This window comes from Haliaeetus albicilla, chromosome 12, assembly GCF_947461875.1.
Source record: "Haliaeetus albicilla chromosome 12, bHalAlb1.1, whole genome shotgun sequence".
In the NCBI taxonomy this organism is placed as follows: Eukaryota; Metazoa; Chordata; class Aves; order Accipitriformes; family Accipitridae; genus Haliaeetus; species Haliaeetus albicilla.
The window spans coordinates 38,608,173-38,617,479 of record NC_091494.1 but is presented as its reverse complement, the minus strand read 5'-3'; the positions used below and the strand labels follow the sequence as shown (position 1 = coordinate 38,617,479).

At 44.6% G+C, this 9,307-nt stretch overlaps 1 long non-coding RNA gene across 1 annotated transcript; it reads left to right on the top strand.

Moving 5' to 3' along the window:
• Nucleotides 1-5,066: 5,066 nt before the first annotated feature.
• Nucleotides 5,067-7,353, top strand: LOC138688196 (uncharacterized). Its single transcript, XR_011327252.1, has 3 exons — nt 5,067-5,153; nt 5,788-6,043; nt 7,014-7,353. It is a non-coding gene; the product is annotated as an uncharacterized lncRNA (long non-coding RNA).
• Nucleotides 7,354-9,307: the final 1,954 nt, after the last annotated feature.

The window sequence follows — 9,307 nt, the reverse complement described above, 5'->3', positions numbered from 1 at the left end:
GATCCGCAAACCTGGAGAGGAAGAACACTTCAGGTGCACAGTGGAGCACAGACTTCTCTTTAATGATGGTTTATGTAGATTGGAGGGAGATACAGCTGAAGATGGACACTTGTTGCCTCTGGGGAGATTGCACCGAAGCAAAACTCTGACAGAGCCTTCAGTTTTAGGAGCTCAGTACTTCTGAATTGTCAGCTTGCATCAGAGTTAAATATCTGCCCCCACTTCTGACCTCAGCAGCCACCCTGGCATTGGGGGAAGGAGCCAACCTCAAATACAGATCTGACACTTCCCAGACGCGTGGTGACCACCGGGCCCTCCACCCCTCCACACAGCACTGTAACACTCTCCGTATTCATGCAGAAGAGGATGATTGAAGGAGGGAATGGCCGTCTCCATACTCAGCCCCCTTGCTTTTTTTGGTTTGCATTGCATGCTCCATGTTGTTTTAATGTAGTTCCTAGTATTTAATGCGTTTTTATTGCTTTCTCTAATAACACCGACTGAGCACTAAGAGCCAAATTAAACAAGCCATGCCAATAAGCCAAACATTTCACTTCAACCAGCAAAACGGATGCCTCTTACCCCTATTCAAGCTTAGATATGTAAATCAAGGACCTTACTGCTCATCGGGGAAAATGAAGCAAATGGCTGCTGTGGTGCAGGTAGGGCAGAGCTGGGGCAGTGTCCCTGGTGTGGGTGCAGAGGCTGCCGTGTGCCCCCTCCCCGCACGTGCTGGTCTTATCACCCTGGGTCTCGAGGTGGAAGTCAGACAAGGTGAAAAGCTGGTTGTTCTCAAGGTTGTAATGCGGCATCTTGTCTCATGGGCTTTATCAAGCTGGGTCTTATTTTTCTGCAGCTGTAAGCACCTCTAAACCCCTTTGACTTCAGTGGAAGCTGGAGTTCATGTTCTGCATTGCTGAAAGCCTTTCCATGCAATTAAAAAACAACCCCAAACCTCCTCCCCTGGTGCTGATCAGTGGTGTGGTGTTGACGCAAGTGTACTGGAGTTTCACTTACAGCAGCTGGGTAGCTGGCACTTTTATAGGGCTTTTTTTTAATTCTCTCTGTCTTTTGCACAATATTCCTGAAGATTTTTTCTCTGTTTGCTTTTCCCCAACAAGCCCCAGCCTTCATCGCTGTCCTCTTAGCACTGTTTCCTGTTGTTCTCTGTGATCTCCCTTGTTCCATCTTTCTTCTCTTCTCTGGTTTCCTCCCTTTCATTTTAGCCCTTTTTTGTTCAGACTGGCTCAGCCCATCCTCCCAAAGGGGAAGCGTATCTGTTTCATTCCCCTGTCTCCGTTTCCCTCCCAGCCCCACAGCTGTTCCTTCTCTTTCCCGTTCCTACAGGCCCCTCTCCTGCTCACAGCACCATGCACTGCCTTCTCTTTTTCCTCTCCACGTCCAGCCCCTTTCCTCCATCACTGGAGGTCAACAACAGAGAAAACAGAAAATGAACCAGGAGGGGGATGTTACAGCCAAGAATGATTGTGCCTGTGAGATGCCAAGTATTGTCTCACCAGCATTAGTCCGGACTGCTTTCATCTGGCTGGGTGAATTGCACCCACCAGCTCAAGCACTGACATACAGTTTTCGATGTTTCATGCCACACAATCTGTCATTACACCCGAGAAATTTTAGCCTTTCGCTCTGCCCAAGCCTGAAAGCCATAAGCTCTGCAGCAGGGTGAGAATGTGCACTTCATTTCTAACTTCCTTTTCCCCCCCATGTGCTGCACTTTACCAGCTAAGCACCAGGCATCTGTAGCTGCAGATCTCTGTGCTTTGGCCCATGTAATTATGTGTTTTCTAGTTATGTTCACTCAAAAGTAATCATGGAGCTACAATCTCAGCTGGGACAGAAAATAATCTAACAAGTTGGCTCGTGTGTGATTACAGAAGACACATTCTGCCACTAATGTGTTCTGCCACCGTTTCGCCCTCCTAAGTGGAACACGCTGGGGGAACAAATGAACACTGAGTGTGGCTCGTCTGCATTACAGGACTGTCTATTCACCTGAGGCGAATTAAACATATCGCTTAAAGGTGCGAAGAGCTTTTCACTCTAGAGGGAATTGGGCTGCATTTGGGCTGCACTGTGTGCATCTGCCTCAGAAACTATCTGACCGCTGCCTCGGGCATCTTTTTACAGATTTAGGGAATGCTCAAATCTGGAAGGAGAACCTGCACAGGCTGATCTGTCAGCAAGTAAGCAAAAACCAAATACAGCCCACAGCCACCCTGGGTGCAGCCCAGGCACTGGACTAAGACCCCAGAGCTGCTGTTTCGCTCACTCCTCGGCTGCGATTGCATCTCCTACCCCTTCCCCCTCACCTCTCCCTGTAATCCTTGACTCAGGCTTTGCCTTCCTCAGCAACAAAGAAAATGTCATCAAAAACCTCCTTACACTGATGCAGCGGGAGGCTGCGATAGATACAGTCACGGCTGGGGAATGAGCGCAGAGCAGTGCCGAGCGGTCTGTGCCATCATTGTTCTCCACTGCAAACTGGAAGCAACTGAGAGAAGGACGACGCAGTCGGTCCTTCTGTAACGGCCCCCCCGGGACCTGAACGAACCTTTGGTGTTGCAGGGTATGCACAATAGTCGAGACTGGCAATTTGTTGCGTGAAGATAACGACAAAATCCCTCATCTGAATTTCGTCTCAATATCTAGTACTTTCATAGTGATTACTTGACAGTGATTGACATTTAAACTGTGTTTTAAAAAAAACAAGTAAAGAAATGAAAGAGGGGAATATGTGAACTTCCAGGGCAAAAGCAGGGTGTGCTGAAAGAGAAAACAATGCGGTGATTGCCCCTAGGTCAGTCTTGGTAAGTCTGACCCTCGTGGGGATAGTTAAACAACTTCTTAAAGGGCTCTTCTTGTTCGGGTTTGTTGCAGTGAACTCAGAGCGTGTTTCCTTTGCGAGCAACGATCCGCTCTCACAAGTTCCCTCTCTCCGGACTTGAGTCAGAGCAGCCGTCTGGCACCTCGGCTTGTAGCAAACACGACAGGTGATGACTTTGAAATGACCGGCGGCATTTTTAGGGGACATATGTACATATGGAAGTGAGATGAAGAAAAACTCGAAGAATACTATCAGCTTGCATTACCCCTTGCTAATGTAGATGATTGAATTAAAAAAAGTTGAGTTACGCCATGCAAACAGTCCATTTCTGAATATATCATAACGGCCCTCTGGCAAGCTCCATAGCCCATAAAAATGCCCACTCTGCTTATAGTATTTAATTGTTTTAGCTTTTGATAAATCATCTGTTACAGCCTGTTGAACATTTTAAAGCGTTTCTTGCTAATGGATTTTCACAATGTGGTTTTAGGGATGTTGTTATTAATAAATGTAACTGCAGTGAATAGTAATTTGATAAAGATGAAAGAGGCATTTATGCATTCCACTTCCCTTTCAGCTGTTGCTAGGAATTTTCACTCCTTCAGAATATATTGAATTTAATCTTGATTTCCTTTTGTTAAAACTGGGCTATTATATTCTGATTTTATAAAGAGAATATTAGTGGAGTTGGACCAGTTGTGAAGTCCCCTGTGGTGGTGAACACCCAGTTCTTCTCAGCATATCAGAGAGGTTTCCATGCTGTGAGAGAAAACAAGACTGGCCCAAGTATCCCATATAGAGCTAGTGGAGAAGTGTAAAGGCAGTCTGGGATTGGGATAGGTTTGGTTTTTTTTTTTTAAAGATGATTAATGGATCTTAATATTGATGGAAACATGAAAAGAAAAAAATTTGTCCATGCTAGATAGTCAGTTTTTGCTAATGGGCTGTTCTCCATTATGTTATCATTGCAATGACTGAAGTACTTCGTTGTGTATAAATTAATTAGGGACTTGCATTTCAGTCCTGAACAGTGTGTGATTGGCTCCAGTGAAACAGGAAATGTAGAATGTCTGAAGGCTGGTATCTACCACAAAAATGGCTCTGTAAACACTTGTGGCACATAATAATGGGAAGTACTGTGAGTTATGTTGGGACTGCATCATAAAATTATCATAGAGCTAAACAAGGGCAATTGTGAGGAGGAATGTTAGCAGAAAAAATGGAAAACATGCGCTTTTCTAAGAAGAGAGCTTTGCTTTATTAGGATTTGATCCATGCAGAGAGTGACGTCTTTAGCACAGGAGACAGGTATTAATCACGGGAAAGAATTTGTTTGCACAACTAGCAGAAAGCTAGTTCTCTTGACAAATTAAAAAAAAAAAAAAAGTGTTCTTTTTCTGGATTGAGCTTCTAGTTAAAGATGCATCACATCCACATGCAGAAACAGAAAGGACCAAAAGGCAATGTGAAGCTGGAGAGGGCTGAGAGATAAGGGATCTGCTCCTGCCTCTCTCGGTTGCCTGCTGTGTGATGTTGTACAGCTACTTCTCTTTTCTGTGGCTCTTCTTACCTCCCACCCTCTGTGTATTTTCTTTGTTAGCTCCTTTCAAGTGCAGAGAATTTCTCATACCTTGTGTTAGTACTGCATGTAACTTCTCCAGATGCTATGGTAATACCATCAAGACTAATAGCTAGTCTGCCACCCAGTTCATTCTCTCAACTTATTCTTCTGCCATGCTGCACATCCTTGTGAACAGGCAGCTAAGAGATTTATATCTAAAGCAGTAATATGGATCTGCCTCTGATCTTAAGTATAAATCAGGGGTAACTTTAATGAAATTCAGCAGGAATAAAATGGTGTTTGTTATAGAGGAACCGAGACATTCTGTACAAAATACACAAATGGTACTTACAATAAAGTTTATAATTCAAGACAAGAAAATGGTGTGACATCTTGGCTGCTTGCACCTTGCACTAGACTTCTCCCTTGGGATGACTGTATTACATTATAATAATTCAGTTTTTCTGGACTACTTTCCTTGCATACTAGGCTATAAATAATAATTATTGGTATTGCAAGGAAGCTGTGGGTTCCTGAACAGCCATGACTGAATTCTTAATTTGTCAGTTACTGATACAATGCATCTGTTTTTCTAATTATTTTAATGATGGTTTATATGCAAAGGAAGGAGTACAAAATTACTTAATTTTTTTTCTTTCTAGATTCATGGGCTAATTGGAGGACAGCCTACCTGTGGCTGTCTATGTGTTTGTAATTCCTGGGTCTGGACTAATGTGATATTCAAGGGTAAGCGTTTTGTTTATACCGTTTAGCAATGTAAGACCCTAGCCCCTAGCTACTCTGCAGACAATACCAATATGTTACCAGCATCCCATGGGGCACATCTTATTACTGGAGGAAGATTCTCAGCAATGAAAATGCAGTTTTATCCTTCTCAAAGTGCCCCTTGCCAAAGTCAGCCAAGCATCCAGAAGCACTTACTCTATTATGAGTGATGCATCATTAATATTCTGCTAACTTGCTAAGCGTGCAAGGCAGACACAGTCTTCCCTGAGGTTTCAATTTCTATCATGTCCAAGCGTTCTACCCCCATTTCTTTTGGCCCAGCCACACCCTCATGGACATCCAGGACCTGACAGCTCTAATTTCACAGAAGTCAATGGACCTAAACGTAAGGTATTGATGTAGGAGGGAGGTGAACCAGGCTTGTGGCCAGAGTCCCATTGATTTCAGTGAACAGGGCTGCAGTTACTGTCACATAGGTCTTGAGAGCAGGGTGCTTTAATAAATTTGTTCTCAGGTGCCCAACTCAGTCACTGTGCTATAGGAAGGGAGCACAGCTACCTAATGTGGAGTGCTGAATGCTAATGGGTGGCCCAAAACATAACTGTTGCCAAAGTGAGCTTATTTTCTCTTGCAGATCCAGTCCAAAGAGCTCCTGATGCAGTCCTGCTCTCCTCCTCTGCCTCTCCCACAAGGAATGCAGGTCTTGACCACACACACTGTCGATACAGGATCTCTGCCTTGAACTTGGTGCCTCGGACTTCAGTTTGTGAGCCCTTAGATGACCCTGCTGCAGCTGCATCAGGCCACACACAGTCACGAGTCTCTGCTGGGAGGTGACAGGCACAGAGCTGGCACTGGATCTGTGAATACTTCTCTGCAAAGTCAAACAGGTGAGCGTAATCCACTGGTAGCCTAAGTGCTTTTGTTTGGCTTAGCACTAGCCTTGAGCAGGGAAGAAATGTGCGTACAGCTGGCACTGGTCTCAGGAGGCCGGGATCACCTGCAGCCCCTCCTAAGCTCTTTCACACAGCATAAGAAACCTGGTCCTGAAGTGCTGGCTCTCCAGTAGCCAAAAGGGCTGTGGAGTCAGTGCAGAAGAGGCACGAAAGGGTGTCTTTCTGATTTGGTACCATTGATAGGCAATGTTGTAACGTCTGGGATCGCCAAAGAGTTAGACCGACCACAAACTGAGTATGACATTGTGGAACATCGGTGTCTCACTCCCCTGAGCAATCCCAGCTGGAAAGGCTTTCCAGGACAAATGGAAATGTGGCCTCTCAACTTACTATGATTACAAAAAAGCCTCAGGCATCGAGGCTCTGGCCTATTTGACAAGTTGCTATGTGCTTCTAAGGATGCTCTGCTGCCTTTTCTCTACAAAGCAAAAGCAGTTTTGTGCCCAATAGGCTATAGATTTTTTCTCTTTTTTTTTTGTTGGTCTCCTCCACTGCCTTCCCCTGCAGAGGGGGAGCAAAGGGGTGGTGCAGCCTGTGGGTTTTAACTGGACACCATCCCTTTAATGTGGAGTTGTGTTTTTCTTTCAAGGCCAAAAATAAATGCTAGTGAAGGAATAAACAGACGTGAAAAGAAGGCTCGGACACTTAGAAGACAAGACTGCTTTGTGTTTCCCAAAGCAAAGAGCCTGTTCACAAGGAGGTTACTCTTTTAGAAAAACACATGAGTCCTGTGACACTGCCAAGGTCATTAGGTGCCCAGCAGAGCAGTGGGCATTCACGGCAGACACACTTTGGGAGAGGGGCACATTTTTCTCCCACTCCAAAGTATTTTCAAATATATTAATGGAGAGGAGAGGAAAGGAGAGAAATTTGCTTTGCTCTGCCATTTCATCTCTTTCTACAGGGTTTGAACATGCACCAGTTTGCCAGTGGAAGATACCTTCCATCTATCTAGGATGGCAACATGGCCTCAGTGCTGTGGTGGTGTCACTGTCACGCTGTTTTGGGAAGCGAGGGCCGTGCTGCTGACGTTCTGCGGCTGAGGAAGCAGGTAAAGCAAGGACGCATGTCCTGGGCAGGATCCCAGAGCGATTCTCAAGGGATTGGGGAAAATCAGTGAGTGGGTAGGTAGCCCACTGCTGAGGTTCAAATCCCACTTTCAATACAGATGCCCTAAGTGACAGAAAGGTCTGGATTTTTAAAGGGGCTTAGGTGACTAATACATTTTTGGAAAGTGTTTTGAGGGCAGGCCTCGTTTTTTCTCATGTTGGCTTTGTACAGCCAGTCTCAGCTGGACCTTTGCTGCCTGTCTCGGCTGCGTGTCTGGGATAGGTCGATCTGCAGTCTGGATGTGCTTTGCTTTCTCCAAGAGCTAGACAGAATTCAGAGCAAATAGCTTGGCATAGACACCTAGTTTTCAAGTGAGCAAGGTTAGACTGCTGCAGTGATCTCAGTGGAGTTAAGGAAGCTTTGTACTTCACCTTAGGTGCTTAACTAATTCCTCGTACAATGCAGTATCTTCTGAAATGTGATCTTTAGGCTCTTTATGTCTCCAGTTGTCCATAAAATGAAAATGCTAATTAATACTGAGAAGCGTTATGGTGATACAGAGTCTCACACACACAGAAAGGCAAGTGCAATTCTTTTACTATCTCTACAGCACCAAGCTGTGAGTCATCCAGAGCCTCTGAAGACTCTGCTTAAGAAACAGGAGCTTTTATATGTACCTCATTAGGGCTGAATCTCCAGCACTGTCTGTAGTCACACACCAAACATATTCATCTCAAAAAGGGCAAATGTTGAGAAATTAAGGGAACTAATTAGTAGAATCAACTGCACTGATGAGCTGAGGAGTTGAATGGGATGGCAACTGGATTCCAAAACTAGCTGGAACATGCAGGAGGACGAACCCTGAAGGGAAACACTCCAAAACCAGTGGGATAAATAACCAGCCCCAAACACATGGGGGGAGTTAACTGAGAGCAGGCAAGGAATGGGCAGAAGGTCTGATCAGCAAGAGGGTGTTCAGTTCACATGCAGCCATGGATTGAAATCAGATGGCTGGAAGGGAGCTGCTGCAGGGAACGACCACCTGCTTTGCTCTTTGCTGGAGCCCATCACTGCTGCCACAGGGCTGACGAAGCAGCTTACGCAGCAGGTCCTGAACAGCCGTCGTGCCAGTGACGTGTTCAGTCCAGCAGTTCTGGACCTGCTTTATGAGCTATTCTGTCATCTTTGCCACAAGGGCGGCATCAGAGAAGAGCTGTGGGGCAGAAGACTGGAGGCAGTATTTGCCTCAGTCATCTGATTTTAATTTGCTGAGGTCAGGAAATGTAGGGGTAGAATGAGAAATGTCAAAAGTAAAGTTGTGAATTAGACTTTGAAAAGGAAATTAAACAGATGGCAGAAGGTTTCAGCTAGATAAATACAAAAGAGAAAAAGAGAAGAAATGTGGTCATTATGTAGTGAGAACGGGGTTGAGATTAGACCAGTCTACATATGGTCTAAAAAGGAATTAAAAACACTTTGCCTACAATTTCAGTAGAGATGATCATAATGAACAGCGGGGCAAAGACAGGATTTCTAGTAGGAACATACATAAGGGAATGAAAATTATCACATGTAAGACGGAAGGAAAAGCTTAAAGAATTCAGTGTGCTCAGATCAAGGTGCACTGGCAGATTTCCATCCCAGGATTTGGAAAGAACTGGCACATTAAAGGAGCTCAGCTTAACCTCATATTTCTCTTTGATGACTGATTTTTTTTTTTTTTTCCTAGACAAATGCAATACAGGTGATTTACTCTATCCAGACTTGAGTCAAGAATCTGATATTATACCACATGGGAAATTACTAGTTGAAGTTGAGTGGGGGTTAGCGTGGATGGCAAATGCAGAACTGCTAAAGCAAATGACAAGGAGCTCTGTGGAAAGGAGAAATGCCGGACAGAGGCAGTTAACTCCTCAAGGGTCAGTCTTGAGCCAGTCTTACTTGTTTTGTTAATGACTCTGGCACAGCAGCAGGAATGTAGTAAAGAAATTTGCTGAGGACACAGGCTTTGTTAATACAGAGGAGGATCAGAACATCAATCAGCAATAACTGAATGACGGAATTTGTCCAAGATAGAATAGACAAAGTATAAAGACATGCAGTTAGAAATTAATAACTAGAATATTGCATTACTCACTTGAGAATGAC